This window comes from Hippopotamus amphibius, chromosome 6 (genome assembly GCF_030028045.1).
Source record: "Hippopotamus amphibius kiboko isolate mHipAmp2 chromosome 6, mHipAmp2.hap2, whole genome shotgun sequence".
Taxonomy (NCBI): domain Eukaryota; kingdom Metazoa; phylum Chordata; class Mammalia; order Artiodactyla; family Hippopotamidae; genus Hippopotamus; species Hippopotamus amphibius.
The window spans coordinates 2,956,659-2,983,386 of record NC_080191.1 but is presented as its reverse complement, the minus strand read 5'-3'; the positions used below and the strand labels follow the sequence as shown (position 1 = coordinate 2,983,386).

At 45.2% G+C, this 26,728-nt stretch overlaps 1 long non-coding RNA gene across 2 annotated transcripts in view; it reads right to left on the bottom strand.

Annotated features, from left to right (window-relative positions):
* LOC130855988 (uncharacterized) overlaps window positions 1-26,728 on the bottom strand; it is a 51,634-nt gene that overhangs the window by 13,068 nt on the left and 11,838 nt on the right. Inside the window, exons 2-3 of one of the 2 annotated variants that reach the window (XR_009054410.1) lie at window positions 22,282-22,428; window positions 1,023-1,081 (exon numbers count right to left, since the gene is read on the bottom strand). This is a non-coding gene — a long non-coding RNA (uncharacterized LOC130855988). Of the gene's footprint in view, window positions 1-1,022; window positions 1,082-16,700; window positions 16,857-22,281; window positions 22,429-26,728 lie in introns of those variants that run through there. The other variant, XR_009054411.1, reaches the window with a different exon arrangement.

The following is a 26,728-nucleotide window of genomic DNA, read 5'->3' as shown; positions in this document are numbered from 1 at the left end:
AATTTGGGCCAGGCACTTGCACGTCAGGGTCTTCTCATGATAACCTCACGAAATAGGCGTGATCATCACCACTTCCTAGATGCACTCAGGGGTCTGAGGACCTGCTCAGAATACCCGTAAAGCAGCAACACAAGGACTCAGCCCAGACTGTCTTCCTCCCAGACGGCGCTGTCCCTCTCTCCCTGCTGCCACATCTGAGGATGCAAATAAAAACCCAACGCTATGAACCAAGGCAAAAAAGTTATCTTCATTTTATAACCCAACCAGGGAAATGCAGGTATGAAAATACAGTTCATGACATTTCACATTCTATCCTAGATGCCCCTGCCTTTAAATTTCCAAACTGTGCCATGCTAGCTGGCTGAAGATGTTATCTGAGCTCTGGAATAACAGTTAAAATGCCCCTCAGAAGGGAATGGAAATGCTCAGAACAGCAACGGAAGAAGGATGGAAAACACACATGTTATCAGAAGAAAGCTGTTCTCAGGTCCAGTAGTAGTGGAGCCGGGAACTTAAGAGACCACACCAGCTAAACTCACCAGAGACGCTGGGGACAAGCCCTCTCCTTTCTAGAAAAGCAAACTTTAAGACTATACTAAAACCTGCTATCTATAGGAAACCTCCTTAGTTCATTTTCACCCTGATTTTATATACTAAAGAATAAGGACAATTTATTTTCTTTCTCTCTAAACGTGTTTCTATTTGGTGATTTTGTTATTCTTCTTGAGTCACGTTTCATGTATGTGTTTCCTCTCAGACACACTATATTCTCTTTGGAGGCAGGAATCATGACTTTCTTCTTTTACATCATCCAAATGAAACTATTTGGATGGTGCAAAATATCACTTTGCATACAATGAGAATTGTCAAATGCTCATCACACTAACCACTGCACTGAGAAGAATACACTAATTCTAAGTAATTAAAAAGCTTGGCACATGGTAGACATGCAAAACATATTCCCAAGTGGAAACTGAAATACAGTATTAGAAAGTGTTTTTCATCAATATGAGAAATCTCACCTCTTTCCTCTGATCGGCGTTGACCAATAGCCTCGTTCCTCTTCTCCTAGGAGAAGACACTGCAAAGATAGCATTTAATTATCAAGGCCCTGTTTGCTCATGTAGCAGTATATGTAGCATTTGATATTATAAGTTTTCATTACCTTATAACTACAAAAGAATGTGAATTCACATTGAGATATTTTGCTTAATATTTAAGGCCAAGTTTAACATTTAAACAATAAATTCTTCCTTTTGACACAAAACTGGAAATTTACTGCCCTTTCAACTATGTAAGATTTACTCTGGTATTTCAGTATTTAATATTATTTATAAACATAACTGCTGGTAGATTTTTAAATTTATCATTGTATAAAAGTAAAAAAATATATCAATATGCTTTCATTCTTAAAATTCTGAGAGAAACTGAAGTTATCTTGGTAGAGACAAAAATACATTTTATATATACCATTTAAATATTCCAACATTAAGGACCTACTATATAGCTCAGGGAACTACACTCACTATTTTGTAATAACCTATAATGGAAAAGAGTCAGAAAAAAATAGCTATATACATATATGTAAAACTGAATCACTTCGCTGTACACCTGAAAGAGGACATTGCAAATCAACTACAGTTCAACAAAAAAATTTTTTTAATTCCAAAATTATAGGAAACAACATTTGTAGACACCTATTTAGATCAAAGTCCTGTACGTTCTAGAAAATAGTACTATTTTTCTTTTGTGAATATCTGTGAACAGGCTGCCAACCTGGTGCTCAGAGTCCCTCACGGTAGACACCTAAGCCTCATCTCACAACTGTGACAACGCTGATCGCCAGTGACGGCTGAGATGCCCAGCAGTAGTGAGGAACCCTTCATCACACTGGTCTGTTATACAACACAGAACAACTTTTATCTTTCACCTTCACACGTACACGGTCTCAGTAGTGAGGAAGCGTTTTTGTTCGACCTCTGTCTCTAATTTAAAACCCTTGTTCAGACAGTCCAGCTTTCCACGTCCATTCAAAAAAGTCCACACCCTGAGTTACCAGGATTCAGTCCTGCTTACAGAGAAATATGGGCAGTTCAGCGTGAACACGGGTGAGCCTGCATTCAGCAGTGACCAGCTCCAGGCTGGGTACCGCACTCCTTGCGTTCCAGCCAGGATCTTTCCATAATTCCCCACTCAGAAGGGCTTCCCCAGAAGCCGGCTGGCCATCCCCTGCCTTCAGAGGGCTGCAAGCTCAACACACCCCTCCAAACTTCGCACTTGGTTTTTCCACTCTAAAAAAAAAGTCACTCTACTAACAACGCTGAAACCTTTTCTGGAAATTTCACTTTAATGGATTAAATGCACAAGTTAATTAAGATATATGTAAGTTTGAGCAAAATTTCTCTAGACATTTTTGTGGAAATAGCACACAACAATATATGGGGTAACGTGAAGGATAACATTGCCTGTGAAACCCGGAACGTGGTGTCAACCTAAAGAGTATTCACAACCTGAAACTTGAGAGTCATGCTTTATTCAGTGGGAATTTTTAGGACTTCGATCCCAGGAGGCAGCATCTCAAGTAACCCTAAGAGAACTACACCTTTTGCTTACCGATATGGCAGGAAATATTCCATTTATCAGTAGGTTAGAGAAGAAAGACTAGAATGTTCATGCAAGATATTAACTAGAAGGCACAGTTAAGAAAAGGTGATGTTTACCTCAAAGTACTTCGTCTCAGCATTTGTCCACAGGAGAACCACCAGGGACTGTCAGCCTGTCGTGTCCCCACATACCAGCATTGCCTAGACCAGTCCAGGCATGGCCAGCATATACTAATGATAAATAATATCTACGCAAGGATCCCAGGGGGTTTCTTCATCGAACACTGCAGACAGGAAGGCGGCACTCATCCACCAAACTCCATCAGGCTCTCATGCAGGTCACCTGAGCCAACCAATGTATCCAAACGCACCACAAGCCGCCCAGAGATGCTGCTGTAAGTTTCATTCACTCCCAAACAACTGCCATCTCCTACTCACCGAAAAATTATGCTTCCCTTAGCACAAGTGATGCTATGTGATGCTATCAGTATTACATGACTCAATAAAGAAAGGTTGGCATCCATAATTCCTTGCAGCCCTACTTGAAAATCTCTTGTTCTCAAACCTCAAAGAGGTTGTGGGAAGGCTGGTTTCTCATCTCTCAGGCTGTCTGTATTTGTGCCTGGTTGTGAGCAAGGAGGAAGGGCGCCACGTTCACGGAAATGGATTTCTTCTCTTTGGTGAGAGAAGCAGCCCAAGGGATGTGCTGAGGGGAAAGAGGTGTAGTTTTGTTCTCCCCTGAGCTGCAGTTCTGGATGATCACGGCTGTCTCTGACATCAGCACACTAAAGGAGAACATCAAACGCATAAGCACTATTTTACAGTGCATATTTTATTTAAGACATTATATTAAAAATCAATAGTTTTTACAATATAGTTTTAAAATATTTAAAAAACAGCTCTCCTGTAATATTGACCTAATTGGAAGGCAGATTATATCACTACTTCCCAGAATGAACGGCTAAAAAGTGAAAAAAAAAATTATTCAAATTCAGAAAGAAAAAAAAGGATAAATACAAACTTTTTGATTTTATATTCCGGAGTTTTTGTTTGATTTCTGTTCCACAAGTTTCCTCCTGAATCAGCTTCCACAAGTCCTCCTCGTCTCTCGTGGTCTTCAAGAGTCCACATTTGGTCAGTTCATTTCGCAACCCTACAATCTTATTTTCAAAAAGAACAGTATATGTGTATATTTATATATACATATAGTTATATACATATATATAGCAAAGTGACATTTTTAATAGAAAATTATGTCAGCAGGTAATTAGAAATTTAAAACCCCTTTTCTAAGCATCAGAGAATAACATCTGGATAACCTGCAGCTATGTACTTAGGAAAGGGTTATTTTCACCAGTAACTGACACCAAAAAAAAAACACCTTGGAAAGTCTCTGTCCCTTAATTCTAGGGGTTATTTATATTTAAAAACTAAAGGAAACATTTTGAAGGGAAGCAAACTGTTTTCCTTTCTTCTTTTTTTTTTATCCTAGGTAGTGGTAACTAGGAGTTAATAGAAGGGGAATTCTTTGCAGAGGGTGACGGGGCAGAGGTGGGCTTGAAGAAAGGAAGAGAGAAGGGGTGGGTAGGTCTGAGGACAATGAGGGGAAGTAGATAAAGGTACCTTTCCCTTAAAATTCAATTTCTAGTTTTATCTCCCTTTGACATGGAGACGCTAGAATTACCATACCCTGTAAACCAATTGTCACATAAGAATATGCTGCTTGTGATAAATGATGTATTTGCGGGTTCATAGAAAACAGGCACCAGCATTCTCACCTCTTTTAAATATCATTGCATCTCTTAGAAATTGGGGACAAAGACAACTGATAAGGCCTGTTTTAGGAGGCATAACTAGATTTATGAAACAGCTTCTTTAAAATAGTACCTCCCCAGAAGAACCCTCGAATTTACCCAAGGAGCTATAACCTGAGGGTGGAATTTTCCATCCAGTTCAAGACTACAGTTAGGAAGCCCTGGGCTCTAAAAAGATCGGGGGATGTGTTTTGGATGATGCCAGTGTAGCCTACAACATCACCAATCAGACAACTTTTTTTCAGTCTATCGTCTAGCGCAGCTCCTCAGTGAATACAGGAGGTTGCCGCATGCGGACACCTTGGACTCCCTCAGATACTCAGGGCAACGGCCCCTCCCGCAAGGCCCCTCCCTCCCTCAGAGGGAAGAGCTTTCATTCACCGGGGCTGTTCTCAGGCCTCTGCTCCCGATGAAGCGGCGGTCTGGAATGAGCTTTGGCACAGAGGGCAGTCCCCCAGCGGCGTAAAGGGTTTGGGGGCCATGGTGTTCGGGCCTCCCCTACCGTGCAGCTCCCAGCACTTCGCGTGCCCCCGAGGGGCTGATGCGGGCCGCGTCATCGCTCCCACCTAACCCTGGGCAGAGGGGCCCCCAGAGCAAAGCCCGCCCCGGATGGATTGGGGCGGGGTGGGGGGGCCGGGACCCTCAATTCCTGAGTCATTCTGACGACGAAGCGCCTTTGAGGCCGGACACGTAGTACCGCGGAGCGGGAATGCCCGTCGCGGCTTCTCGGGCGCGCCCAGCCCCACCGCGCATCCTAGCAGGGAGGCGCCGGAGCGCGCGGGGCCCGCGGGGCGCGCGGAGGCTGTGCGCGCGGAGGCTGTGCGCGCGGAGGCTGTGCGCGCGGAGGCTGTGCGCGCGGGCGCCCGTCCAGCTCCGGCGGCGCGCTGCAGAGAACGAAAGAAAAGCCGCGGTCAGTCTGCGGGGCGGTAGCTGGGAAACAAAGGCGAAAACAAATCACAAGTAAACATCCAGCCACAGGAAGCCATTAAACAGAGTGGGCGCTAATGAGCGCGCAGCGGGGACCCGCCGCCCGCCGAGGACCCGCCGCGGCCCCCAATCCGCCCGGAGCCCCGCTGGCGGCCGTAAACTGCCGCGCCCTCTGTCCCCTTCAAGTCGAGCCATTAGAAGCCGCAATTACTGTTGCCCCCGTAAGAGGACCCCGAGGGGACAGAGAACAGAAAACGGGGATGCCTGGGTCTCGCACGTTCGCACGTCTTCCCGGGCCGCGAGCGGAGACCGCAGCCCAGGGGGCGGGGAGGAGGGCGGCGGCTCCGCCCGCTCCCAGGTAAAGGGACGCGGAGATGCAAGTACCACTTTCCAGAGGGTCTTCTGAAACAGCTTCCCGGAAAAATCAACCCTTTTGAATAACCAAATGTGCCTTTGTGCGCCCTTAGATTTTAAACCATTCTCTAAAACGTTTTTCAAGCAGCAGTGGCTTGCCAGGCAAGGGTTGACGGCCTCACTTTAACTCTGCCGTCTGAACTAGTTGAGATGCCTTATAGCTCGCTTTGCTTTGGGAGCGATGGTTCTTTCCCCGGACTCAGGCGGATGCGCTGGGGCAGGTGCGGTCCCGGTGCGTCCTCCGCGCGGCCCAGCCTGCGGCCCCGGAGACGGGCCGGGTCTTTGCAGCAGCGACACCGCGCGGTCAGCCCGGGCGGCCCAGTAAAACCCCGCCGCGCCCACACCGGTCCCAGGGTACTTGGGCCCTGGGAACCCACAGGGTCTTCCCTTCCCGGGTTCAGCCCCAGACCGCGCACGGAGATGGGCTTAGGAACTTCGCTGTGCAAAGGCACTTCCAACAGAACCTGCCTTTTAAAGCCTGTTTGTCTTAAACATTTTTATAAGAAAGTAAGTGGGAAAGTGCTTTAGGGTACGTTTCAGAACGTCTGCATTCGGTGCTCCGGCAAGCACGAGGCATCTCCTAAGACTTGAGAATTATTTCCTTATAGTTTCGTTATATGTGATAAGTTCCCTTTACAGGAAGAAAAGAAGATATTCCGTCATAAATCTAAGCTACATATGAAGACATGAACACTGATAACGTTTCAGGAGAGAGAACCACCAATCCCTGTGACTAGATAATCCTGAGAGGAATTGCAGCGCAGGGCATTTCCCCCCTAAGGCGATTCTACTGTCTTCTGGGTTTTTGCGCCTTTACGTTTCTGTCAGTTGGCCTTTCTCAATGAAAACTCTCTGTTTACCAGCCACTATGTAAATCTGCACATGGGAAATTCTCTCTTAATCGGTCTTAGCATCTTAGCCCCTTATTAACTAATCGCTTGAATTAAATATTTGATACAGGTTCTTTTTTTTACTAAAAAAAAATCAGTTCACCCATTTCTCTTACCTTCCAACACCCCACCAATCTGTTCTCTGTGTCTATGGGCTTGGTTTGAGGGGTTTGTTCTATTTTTTAGATTTTACATATAAGAGAGATCATACAGTATCTTTCTATGTCTAACTTATTTCACTTAGTATAATGCCCTTGAGGTCCATCTACTGTTGCAAATGGTAAATTTTCATTCGTTTTGATAGCTAAATATTCCATTGTATATATACAGAGCACAGCTACTTCATCCATTCATCCGTCAGTGAACACTTAGGTTGTTTCCACATCTTGACTGTTGTAAATCATGCTGTGATGAACATGGGGGTGCATGTATCTTTTTGAGTGAGTGTTTTCGTTTTCTTTGGATAAATTCCCAGACGTCAAATTGCTGGTGATAGTTTTATTTTTAATTTTTTTGAGGAATCTTCATACTGTTTTCCAGAGTGGCTGCATGAATATACATTCCCACCAATGGTGCACAAGGGCTCCCTTTTCTCCACATCCTCACCAACACTTGTTAATTCTAGCAGGTGTAATGTGATATCTCACTGTGGTTTTGATTTGCATCACCCTGATGGTTAATACTGTTAAGCATCCTTTCCTGTACCCATTGCCCATCTGTATGTCTTCTTTGGAAAAATATCTATTCAGATCTTCTGCTCCTTTTTTAATTGGATCGTTTGGGGGTTTGCTATTGAATTGTGGGAATTATTTATATATTTTGGATACTAGTGAGATATATGATTTGCAAATATTCTCTCCCTTGCTAGCATTTTTTTTTTTTTTTTGGCCATACCACATGTCTTGCAGGATCTCAGTTCCCCAACCAGGGATTGAACCTGGGCCATGGCAGTGAAAGCCTGGAACCCTAACCATTAGGGAACCAGGGAACTCCTACCTTGCTGGTATTTTGTTGAGGATTTTTGCATGTATGTTGACCTGTAATTTTCTTTCCTGTGGCATCCTTGTGTGGCTTTGGTATCAAAATAATGTTGGCTTCATAAAATGAGTTTGGAAGAGTTGCTGAAATAATAAAGGAAAGTGCTTGCATTTCCACTACTCGTGTGTTCAACACAATTATGAAAATTTTAAAATATTTAAAGATGCTCATTTTTAAAATGTATTGGTAAAAGTTAATAGGTGAATAAAACTGAGGAGAAAGAATCTTCCACTTCTCTAACATTTAAAATTACAGGGACTTCCCTGGTGGCACAGTGGTTAAGAATCCACCTGCCAATGCAGGGGACACAGGTTCGATCCCTGGTCCGAGAAGATCCCACATGCCACAGAGCAACTAAGCCCGTATGCCACAACTACTGAGCCTGCGCTCTAGAGCCCATGAGCCACAACTACTGTGCCCATGTGCTGCAACTACTGAAGCCCACACACCTAGAGCCTGTGCTCTGCAACAAGAGAAGCTACCGCAATGAGAAGCCCTCACACCACACAACGAAGAGTAGCTCCTGCTTGCTGCAACTAGAGAAAAGCCCACAAGAAGCAACAAAGACCCAGCACAGCCAAAATACACAAATAAATAAAATCTAAAAATAAAAATAGAATTAAAAAAATAAACAGCATAATGTATGGAAAGGACATAAGTTTTGGGATACATCTAACGTGGGCTCAAACCCAAGCTCTGCCCTTATGGGCAAGTTACTTAACATCTCCAACCCTCAGTTTTTTCAGCTGTAAACTAGACTTAGTGATAATATCTTTCTCCCAGGATTTTTTGAGGATAAAATCATGTTTGGAAAGTGCCTGGAACTGTATGGTAAACAGTAGGAGATCAAAGCACAAAAGTAATCCTTTTGCACCCATGAGTCTACGTTTGACCTAGGAAACTGTATCAACTAAAACTTGAGGGCCAAAAAACATGGAGAAATTACTACTGTGTGCACAATTGTCTTAAAATCTTAACATTTATCTATTTCATAAATTAACTGGGCTATGGATATTCTAAAGATATACTCAGATTAATAAACGTAATGATGCAAAGCCGTAGTCAGATAGCCATTGAAATCTTTGCTACATACTGGCATCACACCCTTTACTTGCACTAAAGGAATACATCGCATGCCTTAATTATCTGTTGCTGTGTCAGAAATTACACAGCCGTAACAGCTTAGGACAATACACACGTGTGGCCTCACAGTTCCTGTGAGTCAGAGTCCAGGGGTGGGTTAGCAGGGTCTTGTGCTCAGTCTCACAAGGGGCTGGTCAGGCTGTGTTCTCATCTGGAGGTCTGACTGGGGACGCGTGTGTATCACTGAGGATGCTGACAGCATTCAGTTCCCTTTAGTTGTAGGACTTACGGCCACCAGCTCTTCAGAATCAACAAAGGGAGAGAAAGTGAGTTTGCTAGCGAGATGGAGTCTTGTAGATTGTACCGCGGTCACCAGAGGGATATCCGTTACTGTTGTCATAAGCTGTTGGTTAGAAGCAAGTCACAGGTCCTGCTCTGTGACTCAGGGGAGGCATAGGGGCCAGGAGGCAAGACTCACGGGGCCACCTCAGAGACGTCTGCCCCCGTCCACCCTCTGGCCTTTAATGTTCACGTCCCTCTCACGTGCAAAACTCATTCAGCCCCTCCCAGGGGTCCCACGATTCTTATCTCTCATAGCATCAACTCAAAGTTCGTAATCTCCTCATTGGAATTCGGTCAAAGGTCAGAGAAGCTTGCTGGGAATAATCAGTAAGTTCAACTTCTGCCCGTCTATGGACCTGTGAAACGGAAAAGTTATCTGTCCTCAACTCACCCCGCTCACAGCGGTGAGACAGGCAGCGGATCAGGGCTAGCGACAGTTCAGCTCAAAAGAGGAGAAAAAGGAAGGCAAGGAGGGGTGTCTGCTCTATAGCAGTCCTGGAGCCACACGGGTGAGCTCGGAAGTTCCTGGGTGAGGCTTCAGGGCCTGGGGGTGACTCTCATGGCTTCACCACCCGGGCTCTTGGTCCCACCTTCTGTCTTTCCTTTGTTTTGAAATGAAAGGCAGCTTATGTTTGCAGCTGAGTATTCTTCTCAGGCTGCTTCCTGACAGTGCAGTTTGGGGGTTTGTACTCTCTCCCTTCTTTTCTGCCCAAGCTGCCAGTGATTTTGCAGAAGTAATTTTCTGCAGAAGTCTCCCATGGACTTCAATGGGACTCACTTCATGAAACAAAGACCTCGTGCATAGATCTTTTTGAGATGACCCCTCTCTGACTGGACCCTGCTGAGAAGACCCTGGGTCAATGCCCTGAAGCTCTCTAGAGGCTCCAGGATTGCTTGATAGGCTCAGAGGCTCCCCCTTAATCCCCCGAAAAGGTCCTGGTGTGACTGGACTCCCTGACCTTGGTGTCTTTCTGAGGCCTCATCAAAACATTGTACAGCCATGTCCTTGGCTTTTCCTCCCAAGCATAATGTTTTAATTTTAGCACGTTTTACCATCTGGAGAGGTTGACACCTTGATTTCAGATTTCTGGACTCCAGAACTGTGAGGGATTAACCTTTTGTATCAACCGCCCAGTTTGTGGTCACTTGTTCTGCAGCCCTAGGAGACGAATGCGCTGAACTAAAGGACAGATGCAACCGCTTCCTCCTGCAAGTTTTCTTAAACTCTATTCTTTGTCGACCAGCAAGCAGTGTACCTGGAGTTACCTCACCTGGTGCTCCTGTGGGGGCATCTTCACGTCCACCCAACATCATTTGCTTATTTCTACTTTAGCACCTTGCCTGCCAGTGTGCTCCTGTCCCCTCCTGGGCTGAATTCCTGAGAAAGCTCCCGAGTTTTGGAATGTGGCCTCTCTTGCACCGGACTGCCAAGCCCAACTCTCAGCTCTGCGCTTTCCAGCTGGGTTTCTGGGACACACTGACCTCTGCATGCTCTGCTTTTCTGATCTGCAGACAGGGATGGAAACAGCAGGACCCAACCCATCCAGTTGTGAAGACAATTGAACCAAAGTGCTTAGAGGAGCATCTCCCTGGAGAGGGCAGTGTGGGGCTCGCTGCCGTGCACGTGTGTCCTAACCACTTGTGCTGAGGATGCAGACATTTGTGGGATGAGTGATGATTTAATATCATGTCCTAAACATTCAATGAGGTTTGGTTTTTTTAAAAAGGTATCATTGTATGTGTTCGCATGTCTTTACCATAAGTCACATCAAATTCCTTCAGGCAATAGTATAAATTAAAAACAGCAATTCATCAGGCCCTTTTCTACTCTAGAAATCTAAGAAGTAAAACTTCAGCCATCCAGAGCTTAAAGGATTGAGATAAGCCGGATTGCAGGGTGCCCAGATAACAGGATTCTGAATAAAGTTTAAAACATTGCATTCATTTTTCATTTGTTCTTTTCAAAAATACATCAGCTACTTCCCTGGCTTTTTCTTTTTCGCTGTGTATTATCATAGTGAGTGTTACAAAAAATAAGAGTATAGGACTGAATTAACTCTTCACATGTTCTGTATCTCATGTTTCTAAAAAGTAATCAAAGTGGTTTCTACTTTTGAGCGCCTTCCAAGTCCCAGGCACTCTGCTGGATTCTGCTTTCATTACCTAATTCAACAACTGTGTATTGAACGTTTTATAAGCCAAACCCTGTTCTGTGCTCTGGATCTACTTAACTCAATATGAACCCAGAGCAACCTTGCAATGTGGACATTTCATTTCGTAGGTGGGAAAACTGGTCTAGAGCCAGATCTCTCGGTGACCCCAACACAGGCTGGTCTGACTGGTCTGCTCCATGCGTCTTCTTGTGATAACCAGGGAAACCTGAACTTTACAGAGTGGAGCTAGTGTGTACAGTTCAGTGTTTTGATTTTTTACTTATATTGTGTGCACATTTTTCCATGTAATGCAGGTTTGAGATAATTATCATGGTAGCATTATTACAACCCGTTCGCTACCTGGATTCGGCTAATTTCCATTCAATGAATATTTATTGGGACTTCCCTGGTGGCGCAGTGGTTAAGATTCCGCCTGCCAATGCAGGGGACACAGGTTCGAGCCCTGGTCCGGGAAGATCGCACATACCGCGGAGCAACTAAGCCCGTGAGCCGCAACTACTGAGCCTGTGAGCCACAACTACTGAGGCTGCGCTCTAGAGCCTGTGCTCCACAATTAGAGAAGCCACTGCAATGAGAAGCCGGCACACTGCAATGAAGAGTAGCCCTCGCTCGCCGCAACTAGAGAAAGTCGGCACTCAGCAACAAAGACTCAACGCAGCCAAAAACATAAAATAAATAAAATAAAATAAAATAAAACAAAATAAAAAGTGATTGATTGCTTGTGTGCTGGCCCAAAATTCTGGGACACAAAAATAACTAATCTAGGGTCACCACCCTCAAACTGTCATCCAGCCAGGAGACAGACGTCTGGAAAACTAAGTGTAACGTACCGTGACATGTGCGTCTACCGATGACCGGACGTGGAGCTATTGCTAACTTGGCTGTGATCGATGCCTCTGTTACGAACATTTTCTCTCTACCCCAGATGGTCATGTCAGAGGTGGGACGGCTGCGTCAGAGGGCGGGGGCGATAGCCCAGCACAATCTGATGGCCAGGCTGCCCCCAGAGTGAGGAATCTGCTTGCTTGGTCCCCCGTGGCCTGCCCAGGTCGGGGATTTTTACTTTGGCTACTTTGATAGTAAAATGGGTCTAACTCAAGTGAGTATAGCTTAAGTTTACCGGTGGACTTGAGCTTTTTGTGAGACGTCCGTTATCTCTATCCCCTCACCTCCAGACTCTAGTCCTGGTTCTGTCCGGTGCCCTCTGTTCCTCACTACAGGGTTATGAAGCTTCATATAATCTGTGAACACACCTGGTTACTGTCGACATGGAACCATTAACATCCTTTGAGTATCTGATTAGCCAAGCGTGTGTTATGTTTATCAACATCAATCCATATACATTTTTTAAAATTTTTATTTATTTATTTATTATTTATTTGTTTATTTATTTATTTATTGGCTGCTTTTGGGTCTTTGTTGCTGCGCAAGGGCTTTCTCTAGTTGCAGTGAGCAGGGGCTACTCTTCGTTGTGGTGCGCAGGCTCCTCATTGCCATGGCTTCTGTTGTTGCGGAGCACGGGCTCTAGGCTCATGGGCTTCAGTAGTTGCGGTACATGGGCTCAGGAGTTGTACCGCACAGGCTTAGCTGTTCCTTGGCACGTGGGATCTTCCCAGACCAGGGCTCAAACCTGTGTCGCCTGCATTGGCAGGTGGATTCTTAACCACTAGCACCACCAGGGAAGTCCCTCAATCCATATACATTTTGGATATAAACTCTTACCATGTTTTCACATTTATTATTTTTAGATTTCATTGTCTTTCTTATTATATGAAGTTGCTTTTCATTGTGTATCAAGGTTTTTATAATGTTATTGGGTTAAATCTAACAGCTGTGTCTCTGACTCTATTATATATATCCAACTGGCAAAAATTAACTTCTCCATCATTGAGATGAACAAATTGATTCACTAAAAAAAAAAAAAAAGTGCCGTTCTCTATTCTCCGGGCTCGTAACTGGGATGCATGAGAGTAAACCTCAGGTGAGAGGAGGTAAGGCCTTCCCTCCTCCGCTGGCTTATTATTCCAGGTGTGTTACATATTCAGTCTAGATAACTTTGGATTTCTTTCTGCAGTTGATTCCTGCAGCCTGTGTCTAACATTCCATATGGATAATTATCACCGTGTAATAACTAGCCAGTTCCCTCTCCTTACCTCGCTGGGGAGTAAATGGTTTGCCTTCTAACCCGGTCCAGAGCGTGGAGAAGGCGGGGAGCGGGATCCAGGCCAGGATGCGCAGAAGGTCTCCGGGAAGCCGTCCAGCTCACACTCCGGGCCCTGGACCCTCTCCACGTTCTCCGATGCCACGAGCATCTCCCCTCGACAGCCCCTGAAGCCCTGCCCCCTGCGTGTGCTGCCACCCGGCTCTCTCCAGCCCCTCTCTGGTGGCTGGTTTTCCGCAGCCTTCCAGTCCCCAAGGGCCTGTTTTCACGGCTCACTGTCCACTCAGCGACGGCCCATCTGAGGCCACTGACCTCTCTGTGCTGCCTGCTGTGTCCCAGTCTCGTCCCCACTGGGAGGAAGGAGGAGGGGCAGGGTTGCCCCATTGGTGCTCACAGCTCTACCGTCTCCAGCTAAGGGACCGCTCTTATCCTAAGTTCCAAGAAGTGAAGGTGGAAGGTATTTTAACAACTTAAACATCAAATTGTTCTTTCCTGCTGTCAGTCAATCAGTGGCTCAACCCTTCAAGTCTAGGGTTCATCCTGAGGTGCCCCTGGGGTTCTGGGGGCCCCGGAGTCTTGCTTCCCTAACCCTTGTCATCTCAGAGGCCTGTGAGGGGCGGGTGAGCCCCAGGCCGGGCCTGCCGGGGCCCTTGCTAGATTCCAAACACGGAGAAACATTTCTGGACAACTCAGCCACGTGTGTAGGACCACAAATAATTCTTTAGGGTGCTGCTGTGCTCACTGTCTCAGGGGCTACGTAAACCACCCGGTCACCTTCTTCTCTCTCAACTCTTTTGCCTTGAGACTGTCATTCTTACTGTTTTATTGCATCCTTTTACCGTGTTAATTCTCTACTTCTAATTTGCCATGGGCTTGGAAAACAAATATGTATCTGTTAGAACTGGATAGAGATAAGAGTTTTTAAAAAATTATAAGTATTTATAAATGACAACAAAACCAGATATTTGGTTGGCCAACTGCACAGACAATAAGAAGTCCCCATAAAGTCCCCATGAATATTAATCCCACCTGCCAAGAAATGCACGCGCTTCCATGAATGCCTTTACACAAAAGGCCATTTGACAGGCTGGAAGGTCAACTGAAAGAGTATTTAGGAGCTTAAAATCTAGAGCATCCTGCCTAGGTTCAAATCCCAGCTCTGCACTTAGAACTTACATCCCTTTAACAATTTACTTTATTTTACGGTACCTCAGTTTTCCTCATCTGTTAAAATAGAGTTGAAAATAACAGTGTCTAGCTGGCATGGTTTTTGTAAGAACCAATTTAGTTGATACATAAAAGCATTTAGAGGTGAGCTGGCCTATAGAAGTGCTTGCTGTTAGTATATTTTTATCAATTTTATCAATATCAGTTTACATAGTGCATGGACTCTATGACATCTATTTTGATTACTTAAGGTCATTTAGCTTATTTCCTGTAATCGGTAAAGTTCAGAAGGGCTCAGCTGCTGTACAGTTAACCCTCGTGGGAGAGAGGTCACGGATGCTTCCGGGGTGGATTAAGGATGTGACGGAGAGGGCTGATCTTGATCTGTCTTCGTAGTATGATTTTAAAAGTTACACACACCTATTCACACACATGCATACACGTACACACACATCTCAGGCATTCATTTGAGCAAAATCACACAGGCAGACTTACTGTCTTTATGACCAGCAAAAGGCACTTTACCGACAGTAATGAAATGATAACGCTCATGTATTGAAATGGACATCTCCACTTATTCTGATTCCTTTTGTTTTTGGTTACAACATAGCTTTTCATGGCATAGTCTTCTCCATTGAGTTCAAGGCCACAGGAAATTGTACTAGATTCCCTGACACAAAGAAACATTTTGGTTTAAAAAAATCAATTTTTTCAGTATTCCGTAAGCAAAGCCCATAAAACAAATATTTGTTGTGCACCTAATGTATGCAAAGTAGCAAAAGAAAGAGAATTTTCTATTATTTTTGGTACCAGAAATAATTTAATTATAATCCTTTTTTCCATTACTGATACATATATTTTATTCTCTATTTGACATAAATATCTTCGAGTACAATTATTACTAGAACAATGCCCACCTGAAAAATCTTTGCTGAAAATAGTGAATGATATGATCTCGCTCACCCATCCAAATCTGCCAAATGCCAGCACTTTCATGTTAAGTCTCGGATCCTACTAAATTATTTATTATATTAAAATTCTGTGTTAACAATTTCATCTTGGAAATTGTTGACTCTCTGAGAGGGCAAGCTTCTATCAGGTTCTTCTCTTCTAGGGGTGGAGGCTGGGAAACCTCTCTTTCTGTGGACTGGGTTGGGCCAGGGCTGGTATCTTTCATCCGGACTTCAAAGCACTGGCCACAGGAATTCCCTGCTGTCCAGTAGTTAGGGCTCCACGATTCCATTGCAGGGAGCACGGGTTCCATCCCTGGTCTGGGAGCTAAGATCCCGCAGGCTGCAAGCAGCGCAGTCAAAAAGAATTTTTTTAATTAAAAAAAAAAAGCACTGGAAGTGCCAAGTTGTGTGTGGAATGCCTCTGCAGCTCCTTGAAAGGAACCCTGACATCACAGTCCTTGGAGCATCGATGGGCTCATGCCTGTGGTCAACTCTTCCCAAAATATCTGGCTCTGCGTTTGTCCAGCTCTTTCCGCTAGAGATTTACTCCGCCTGACAAGTGCCATCACCACTGTGCTATGCTTGAGGCAGATAAGTGGCACTCACGCTCACGGACGGCTACTTGGAAAGAAAATAAAAACGGGCACTGAATTTTCCCAGCAAAGATGGTGGCGCCCAGGAAACCCCTTTACAGGCCCCTCTTGCAACACAGAGTAAGAGAATCTACATGTGAGGGGCTGGAGGAGGGTGGGGACGCCGTGGCTGGTTAGAGGTGGCCCTGGTTCCTGCTAATTCTATTTCAACAGTCTTCTTGACATTAATATCTGTGTTAATTTGGTTAAATAAAAGGTCTAGATCTTTCCAGCGAAGGAAAAAAGTCAAAACCATGGAAAAGTAAAAACAAATTCAAAGTTAGCCATTTAGCAAATGTAGCACAATAAAACTCCAAATCACATATCCTTTAAAAATGTCATTACATCCTAATGAAATTAGGCAGAAGAATTTCAAAATGGAAATGGTGAAAGAAAGAAAGAACATCAATAAAACATACTATGGAGGAAATTATCAGTTTTTAATGTTCAATAATTCAAACCAACATACATTCATTAAAAGCCTAAAATATATTCACGGCGTAAGTGTAATTAAGTAGATAATGAAATAAACATGTGGCTTGCTCTTGTTGTCTGTGTCCAGCGGTACCAACTCCCCAGTGCATCTGTGAGCTCCTGGGTGGCGAGACCGGACCGTCCCCAGCAAGTCACTCCAGCCTCTGGGTGTTAGTTCTTCCCGCTGGAAAATACAAGTCCTTCCCTGAACTGATTGAAAAAGTCCCCCCCTTTCCTCCTGCCTTACAAAGCCCTGTGAACCCGCTACCTTCCTCTGCTCAACCTTGTACTCATTCCTTCAGCATCAATAAGGTGCTATGCGGTGATAATGAAAATGACTGTGGGCTTCACTGTGCCAGGAAGTGTACCTTTTTGTATTTCAGCCCAAGATATTTAGCTTATCCATAGAAAATGCAACAAAACTTGTTGTTTTGCCTTTTGCCAAATGACACCACGTCCCTCTCAAATAGGTTTGTGTTATCAACGTGACTCATCGTAACAAAGAGATACAGTCTGGAAATTCAAGGTACAATGTGAAGCATATCTTAAATACACAAGCAAGGCAACAGGGAGTCATTTTCTAAGTTGGAAACTCACTCTAATTATGTTTCTTATAAACATAACTGTATAAAATCTGTCCAATCCCTCAAATGTCAATTATAAAAATGTGTCTTAAAGCACAGCCTGTGCCCATCACAGACAGAAGTTCTTAGCTTTAGTGCCTGAGGAAATCCCATGAAAATCTGATGAGGATGATGTGACCTAACTAAAGTCATGCTACAAGAAGGTGGTAACCTACGAGAATAGAATCTCTGAAAGTGGAGCAAGTGAGCCCAGACATCATCTGGTCCAGCCCTCCAGGCCTGTCTCCCCACACATCCCGCTTATAAAGCAGGAAGCCGGGGCTGACAGCCTGGAACTTAGGGTCCCACAATTCAGACCCCTCTCCAGAGTCCAGTTAACACAACCTTCAGAGTCCAAGGGGATGGTTTTAGGAGGAAGCACAGGCACTTTTCACGGGTTGATCCTTAATGAGGCATTAATAATGCAAAGCTGGACAGCATCGTTTCTCCCAAATCCTGGTGAATTGCAGACGCAATAAATGTGCATCCCTTTCACTTCAGCGATTAAAACTTACTAACTACTGTAACAAAAAAAGAACTTATTTCAGAAGCATCTGGATCAGGCAGGCGGCTGAGCGTGGAAAGAGCTTTGGGAGGGACTCTGGACCAGCCTCGGCAAACCCCTCTCAGCGCTCTCCTACTGAGAAAATAAAACACTGGGCCAAACAATTTCTAAACTCCACCTAACTCTGCAATTGTACAAACTTTAAGAGTTTCACCTCCTTGGTCATGAGAAAGATGAGATGACTAAATAAGTCCTCTAACGCCTTTAAGATCTTCAATAAATTGGTCTCAGAGATGGGAAGTTTTTGTCCAAAAAAATCCCTATTTTAACTTCTTGGAAGCATCAAAAATGTATCAACAATATTTGTTAAACATTATTAAACACTTTAAACCTTTGCATTAAAAGTTGATGTGTTTTCCTATTTTTACTCTCTGTACCACTTTTTAACCTGCTTTCAAGATGGCATGCTATTTTGAGTAGGAAACCTATTCTTTAATGTCCATAAATATTTGATTAGAGATCTTTTTATAATTTCCTCATAGGAACATGCTTGAACATCTACTGCATTTCAGTAATTGTTTGCCCCGCCCCCAAATGAAAGCATCAGTTAGGTGTTCATATAAATTCCACACAAAATGCAAGTCCTTTGTAGTCACTGAATTTCCTCAGAATATTTTCTAAAGTGCCTCAGCCACAGCTTTAAAAAGGAGGGCAGGAAAATGCCAGCTGCAACACCCTCCTCTCATGAGGCCTCCCCGTCAGAAATTGGTCAAGGAGCCGGGAATAAGGGGTAATTTTCCTTTAAAATGGAGAGGAGTTTCTTTTAGAAAGGAAATTCCCTGAGGAAGTTGTTTTAGGACAAATAACTGTTCTGGAGGAAGCCAGCAAAAGGTGGGAAGAGGCTCTCTTTGATTTCGCAGTCTGTGTATTTGGGCTCAGACCAGACAACATTTTATGCACATATTAATAGAATGCAAATGGACCCCCGCGAGGACAGCGGTATTTGACACGAAGTATTGTCAACAGAAAGGGTTTAGGTGTATTTTTTTAATCCCATCAAGGTGCCTGTCGGGGGGCGGTGTGGGGGGTGAACCGTTGCCGGGAATGGGTTCCGGGCTTGACTTCCAGTCGGGTGGAGAGCAAAGCGCTCTGCGGAATTATCTCCACATCAAGGAGCTTTCTGAAGGTGTGAGGATCTCCTTCAAAGTCCTCAGGTGCTGATGTTTACTTAACCCCACTCTGCTCACTGAACTCGGGGGGCCCACCAGAATCACCTGGAGCTCCTGCCAGCAGTTTATAGGCCCTGCCTCCCCGCCCTGCCCTGCCCCAGGCTCTGATTCAGCAGGGCAGGCTGGGCCTGGGACTCTGCATTCCCAACGTGTTTCCCACGAGCGCCCATGCGGCTGGCCCAGGGCCCACCCCCGGAGGCCCACTGCTCTCAGCATCCGTTAGCGTCTCAGACACGCCAAAGCTCACATGGTTCCTAAAGAGGGGGGCGCAGACTGGAGTTTTCAGTGCACGTGGGATGACGAAATCATGCTCCTTGGTGCCAGGAGGAAGCCTAGCAAGCTCCACGGGGTGAAGCCTGGGGGTGGAGGTGGGGTGGTGGTCGGGAGTGGGGTAGAGGAACCCACGCTTTCAGGTCTTCGGTTGTCTTCTTTTTTTTTTCTTTTTTTTCTCCTTTTCATTTTTTCTTTTTCTTTCTTTCTTTTTTTTTTTTGCAGTTGTCTTTGTACAGAATTGCCCTCGGTAGAGACAGAGAAGCTGTTCAAGCCCAGGTTACACTGTGCTATAAGCTACAGACACACTTAGCAGAAACACTAACTGTTTTTCATTCGTGCAGCTGTTCATACCTTCAAAAACATTTCTTAAACGCCTCCTGTGTGGCAGGCACTGTTCCGGGCTTTTGGAAACACGGGTGAACAAGACAGATCGAACAGATAAACCTTTCCCCCCATGGAGCTGGGGGGGGGGGTCCAGCGGCGTAGCACACTAAGTACCTTACGTGGCACAGCGGGGCGCGTGGACCTTGCAGGTGGTGGCTCCCTCAACCAGGTGGCAGGTGAGCAAAGACCTGAAGGAGGTGAGGGGGAGGAGGCAGCTGTCTGGGCAAAGGTCCTAAGCTGGGATCGACGAGGGGACCCAACAAGGAGGCAACACGGAGGCCAAAAAAGGCAGGGGAGCGGACCAGACGGAGTGCGGCCACTGGGCAGGTGGGACCGCAGTGGCTGATGGCGGAGCAGGGCCGGGAACGGGGGCCACCATCATCCAGGTGACGTGGCCTGGACGGGGCCGTGGGGTGGTGACCTCGGGACAGGGTTCCGCAAATGGCAAAGAGCCGTAAGGTTTGTGTACGGACGGGGTGCAGGTAGGGGGAAATCCAAGGTTTTATGTGACTTCCCAGCAAACGTGCACACACCCCCCGGAGGCCGTCCGTGCTGCACCAGAGAGAGTGCTGGTTTCTGAGCAAGGCCTGACACAGCAGCACAGCTGGAGGCCTGGAATAACAGAAACGCAATCTTCTGGAGGCCAGCAGTCTGAGGCCAGGGAGAACCCTTCCCGCCCCCTCCGGCTTTCAGCGGTGCAGTCAGTCTTCAATGGCCCAGGGCTGGGAGGCGCCCCCCAGTCTCTGCCTCCTTCCTCGCAGGCCTTCTCCTGCCTGTGCCCAAATATCCCCTTTCATTAGGACGACGGTCACATTGGATCAGGGCCACCCCCTCCAAGAAGACCTCTTCACTAGTGACATCTTCCCTGACCCTCTGCCTGGGTTACTGGGGGTAGGTCTTCAGCACCTTTTTTGAGGGGACCCAGTTCAGCCCATAACAGAGAGCTCATTTATGACAGGCGTGGTCCTCCACGGGCCCTTCGCCCCCCACCACTTACCGAGGCCTGTCAACCGCCCTGGGCAGGGTCCGGATCCCAGCAGCCACCTGCCCGGGACAGTGGGCACCTGCCCGGGACAGTGGGCACGTGCCCAGTGCCCAGTTAATCAGGTTTTGTGGCCGGGATGCACACTGGATTCTCTTTAGATGTGATGTCTCTCCACAACCTCACAAAGGTATCGCGCCGGGGCTTCCCTGAGGCCCAGTGCTTAGGACTTGGCGCTTTCACTGCCGCGGATCTGGGTTTGAACCCTGGTCGGGGAACTAAGACCCCAGAAGCCTTGCAGCCAAAAAAATGCCATTGCATCTTAGGAGATAGCGCATTCCAGACACACTCCAGCCCTCGATGTGCGCAGTCAAAGGGAACGCAGCATATATACACCTGAGGACACCCAAACAGCAAGAGGCAAAAACACTTGGAAGCATTAGACTGGATTCTGAAGTTTGGGAATTATCTGTGAACTTGTTAATGGTCTATGCCCCTCTCTGCTAAAACCCTGAAAAGCGCCTCATGTGACCCAGAAAAAAGCCAAAGTCCTTTCTGGGCCCTGTAGTCACGTGATCCCCACCGCCTCCCCTGAACACGGCGTCTCTACTCTCCAAACGCCTTGGTGTCCTCACTGCTCCCTGCACACCACACCCCCCCCAGGGCCTTGGCCGCTCCTCACCAGGGGTGGTCGGACCCAGAGACCCAGAGGGCCACCCCCTCCCCAGCACCCCAAATACCCTTTAAGCTGCCCTATATTTTTTCACAGCATGTATCCTCTCCCATTTTACCATCTAATTTATTTTTTCATCTTTGTTTATAAATTTTTATTATTTGTCTCTCATCAGCACCAAGTAAACTCCACAAAGGCTCCAAGTGCATGCGTCACGTGCTCTAGAGAAGGCCCCCATGTGTGCGGAGCTCGGGGGCTTGGGGGGCAGTGGCCAGCACGAGGTGCGAAGCCGGCACGCTTCACAGGTGGTTTTGTGTGTGTGGCGCCACTGGGAGGAGATGAACAGCTTCCAGAACAGGGTGGGATGGCGGGTGGGCCCAGCCCTGCGGCGGGCGGGCAATCCACTAAGAAGGAATCTTGAGTCAGAAAGGATCAATACTAGAGTCTGAACATGTCTGAGATGTTCAGGCAGCCTGTCCGGGGAGCCTTGAGAAGGAACTCAGACAGAGAAGGGATCCAGAGCTGGAAACAGGAAGGACTAGTCCTGGCCAGACGACTCAAAATGGGCATAGGATGCTGGGCCTGGACAGGGAGGGGGTGGGTGGCGGGGCTGGCCAGGGCAGCAGGGACGGCAGGGGTCGGGGGTGGGGTGGCCGCCGGTGAGACCTCGTTTTATGAGGAGTAAGAACAGGCCTGGAGCAGACGCTGGCTCCAACACCACCCAGCCGTGCCCGTGGTCAGTTCTCAAACCTCTCCCAGCCAAGGTCTCATCTGGGAAATGGGTCTAAATAAAACCCAACTGGAAGAGCTTGCATGGTAACAAAACAGATGAAATGTAACCAGGCACATGCTAAGAATGGAAAGCCTGAAAGTCGCTTCCCAAAGCACGTTAAAGGCAGCAAACACATCCAGCCTAAAAGCACAATAGACAACAGAATACCTTTCTCTTTTGATTCTCAAGTTCCTGTTGAAATTCAAGATCAGGTGTTTCCATCTGCAGCTGTTTCTTCCTCATCTTCTCATGGAGCATCTTCACACACAGAGGGTTTCATGGTCTGTGCTTGTCCTTGTGGAGCTCAGGGTCGTGCTAAAAGAAATATCCCGTTACAGAATTAGGAATTAATCATTAAAACAGTGCCCAGAGCACAGGGGATGTACGGGAGATCAAATATTCTATATCTTGATTAGGGTGAAGTTTCATAGAGATGTGCATTTGTCAAAAGTCATCCACTGGTACTCTTAAAATGGGTGAATTTTTGTTGTGTGTAAATTACACCTCAATAAGGTCATGATTTTTAAAAAAAATAAATTAAAAGTTGTCTCTACCCTCTTATTTTACATCATAGATGATTCTTCTGTTAAGAAAAGTTCTACATAAACAAGCTGTAAGTGTAAAGAAATAAGGTTAATTCCCACAAGCGGGCATGAACAGCAGTCTTATTATTTCGTAATCAAATAGTCAGGGAAAGGGAGAATATATGACAACCCATTGCCGAGGGTAATTTAGAGTCGTCTTTGAGAACCACATTTATCTCTTTGACTCAACCTTGAGAAACTGCACTTTGGGGCCCAGGAAGCCGGCAGAAAGAAAGCAGAAGGAGGCACAGACCTCTCCTGATCACTCTCTACCCTCACTCAGGGCAAAATAGGAGGAACAACTTAAAGAAACATTCACTTTCCAAAATGGAGATAACACTTTTTCCTGGTGGTCGGTGAGCAGTCATCCACCAAGCTCGGGAACTCTCCTCCCCAGAAGGGCGGTCCTTGGTCTCAGATCAAGACATTTTGTATCTCTTTCAGACCTGGGGAGTACAGCAAGCCCCCTACATATGAACGAGTTCCGTTCCAAGAACGCGTTTGTAAGTCCAATCTGTTTGTACGCCCAACAAAGTTAGCCTAGGTACCCAACTAACACAATCAGCTAGTCCTGTTCTGTAATAGGTTTATAACACTTTTCACACAAATAATACATAACAAACACAAAAAATAAAGAAAACATTTTAATCTTACAGTACAGTACTTTGAAAAGTACAGTAGTACCAGCTACATCACGGCTGCTTTTACGCCTGCTTCTGAACAACCTGGGCTTGAAATAAAGATACTGTACTACTCTACTCTATACAGTACTGTACAGTAAGGTACACCAAAGCACAACCACTTGTAGAGGATGCACATAGGTGACAATGTACACCAGACACCTGAACTAACTTACGTGATTGGACATGCGAACCCGTGTTCACATCTTTGAAAGTTCACAACCTGAAGGTTCGTATGTAGAGGACTTACTGTATCACTGTTATTTAAATCAAATATGTAACTGCACTTTAAGTTCTTGCTGCTTTTGTCCTTTTTAATCCTTTCGCTTTTGAGGAAGTTCGCCTCAGTGAGGTTTCTTTCTCTCACAAGAGTTAGGATCTTGGATACCCAGTGCCATGAACCGCAGTAAGAGCCCTCACTGCCTGGGCACCAGCCAGTGGAAATGTGCCCAGTCCATGCAGTTGACTTCTGTACCCAGGTATCACACCCCCAGCCCTCAGCAGTAGGAGCGGTGCACAGGTCCCTTCGTAGGAACAGCCTCAGAATTCAGCACTATGCACGTATGGCTCTAGGATAGCATGACACACCACTCATCACTTCTTCAGGTACCAGGTGCTTCACTTTGGACATTCAGCTCTCTGAAGCTTTGGGATTTATCCCGGGTACAGCATGGGATACTATGGATCTAATCTACATTTTCCCAAAGGCTATCCACGTGTCTCAACATCATTTAGCAAATAGCCCATCTTTTCTCCCGCTAAGATCTAAGATGACGCATTCATCATTCTACATTTCCATATGCACTTGGGCCGACTTCTTGGTTTTCTGTTATGTTCCAGTGATGCGCTTCTACTACTCTGCTCTGTTTATAGGGACTTTATACTATGTTTAAATGTCTGGAAGGGCTAGCCCTGCACCCCAAACTAAATTATTTTTCAACATTTTCCTGTTTATTTTTACTTGTTTATTTTCATGTAAACTTTATAGCTTATAAAATTTTATAATCAATTTGTCTACATTCAGGGGAAATATTTGTTGGTTTTTATTTGGAATTGCATAATATTTTGAAAATGAGGGAGAATTGACAACTTTATGTTGGTAAGTCTTCCTATACAAGAATATTGTGTGTCTTCCAATTTGTTCAGATCTAAGGAGTGTTTTAAAGCATTTCATAGGCAAATATATATCTTACATGATATATGTATATAATTTATTCATTTGTACATATATATAATTTACTTTCTAGTTAAACGTTCCATCTTGAGATGTTTGTAGAGTCAGATGATGCAAGGCCTGTGTACTCTTTAACCAATTTCACCCAGTGGTGGCGTCTTTCAAAACTATGCTTCACCATCACCACTAGGATACAGACATCGATAAAATCAAGATAAGAAGGTTTTCATTCCCAAAAGGGTCACTCGTGCTTCCCTTTTGTAGCCACATCTATGACCCCTCCCCGCCCCCATTCCCTGCATAACCCCTGGCCACAACAACTCTGTTCTCCGTTTCTATAATTTTGTCATTTGAAGAAAGTTATAGACATGGAATCATAGAGTATGTAACATTTGCGGGCTTGGTTTTTCCCACTCAACATAATTCTCTGAAGATTCACTCAAATTATTGAGTGGCTTCACAGTTCATTCCTTTTTATTGCTGAATAATATTCCACAGTGTGGTTGTTTAACTACTCACCCACTGAAGGACCTATACAGTTCAAAGCCATGTTGTTCAAGGGTCAAGTGTAGGTACAAGATATTAGCCAATAAAATCTAGCAATACATTTTTTAAAATGCAGCATAACCAACTAAGTTTTATTTCAGGTATACAAGACTGCTTGGTATTCTAAAATCAGTCTATTTAATCCACCATGTTAACATGCCATTTCTTTTAAATAACATTTATCAATATGAAATAGTTTCAGAATAATAATTTCAACATTATTACTAAGAAAATGACTATATGATGTTTAAGATTTCTTCGTAACTCCCTTTGTACTTAGACTGTATTCCTCTAAGCACTCATAAAAATGTAAATCATAAAAATACTATGCTTGGGACTTCCCTGGTGGCGCAGTGGTTAAGAATCCGCCTGCCAGTTCAGGGGGCACAGGTTCGATCCCTGCTCCGGGAAGATCCCACGTGCCGCAGAGCAACTAAGCCCATGTGCCACAACTACTGAGGCCACGTGCTGCAGCTACTGAAGCCCGTGTACCTAGAGCCTGTGCTCTGAAACAAGAGAAGCCACAGCAATGAGAAGCCAGAGCACGGCAACAAAGAGCAGCCCTGCTGCGCCACAACTAGAGAAAGCTCGCACGCAACAACGAAGACCCAACACAGCCAAGAAACAGAAAAAGAAAAAACAACTATGCTTTTACAGACCCACAAAATGGTACCTTCTCTATGTGGTTATGTTATCAATTTGATATATAATTAGCTTCACTAGCTATGGCTTTCAATTTTAGGGATTGCTTTTTCCGGTTAATTACATGACACATTTACATGATTCAAAAATCAAGGAGGATTTGAGAATTAATGGCTGAAGTCTCACTTTCATTCCATCCTTCCTCTCCCTGAGTTGTCCCCAGAGGTAACCATGGAACCACACGTTTCTGGTTTATCTGTTTCTTTTTGCAAATATATATACATACCTATATCCTTATTTCCCACCTACAGTACACAAGACGTAGATTCTCTTTGTTCTGTTCTGAAACCACTTGGTTTGTTGGTTTGTTGGTTTGGGGTCATTTTGGAGGTCTTACTGTTTCAGTACACAGAGGCCTTCCTCTTTCTTTTGTAGCTTCAAATCCAGCCTTTTATTCATGGACATTTTGGTTGTTTCCAGCCTTAAACTATTACAAATAGCTCTGAGATTAACAGCTCTGTCCTTGTGCAGGTATACCTTCCTGATCGGTTACCAGAAGTGGGCTTGCCGGGTTGGAGGGTAAATGCAGTTGTTATCGTTTGTATTGCTTTTAAAAATGAAATAGTGTTTTTCATCTGAAAGCAAGCTTTGCTGATCTTGCTCTGGAGATGAAATAATCTTTTGAGACTATGGATTAGGCCTTTAAGGTTTTCTTCCTGTATTAAAAAGTAAATTTGTTTCATATGATACTGTTTCCCTCTAAGCCTCAAATTGATTCCCCTGTCCTGCAGTGCTGAGTCTTTTCTGTGTCTGGTCACTTGTTTTCGCTGTCTTCTTCTCCTTCAAGTGTGTGTGTGTCTGTGTGTCTGCTCACGTGTGTGTGTCTGTGTGTCTGCTCATGTGTGGGTCTCTGCGTGGGTCTCTGTGTGTATGCTCTTGTATTCTCACGTACGTGTGTTTCTGTGTACATGTTCCTGCTCGTGTGCATT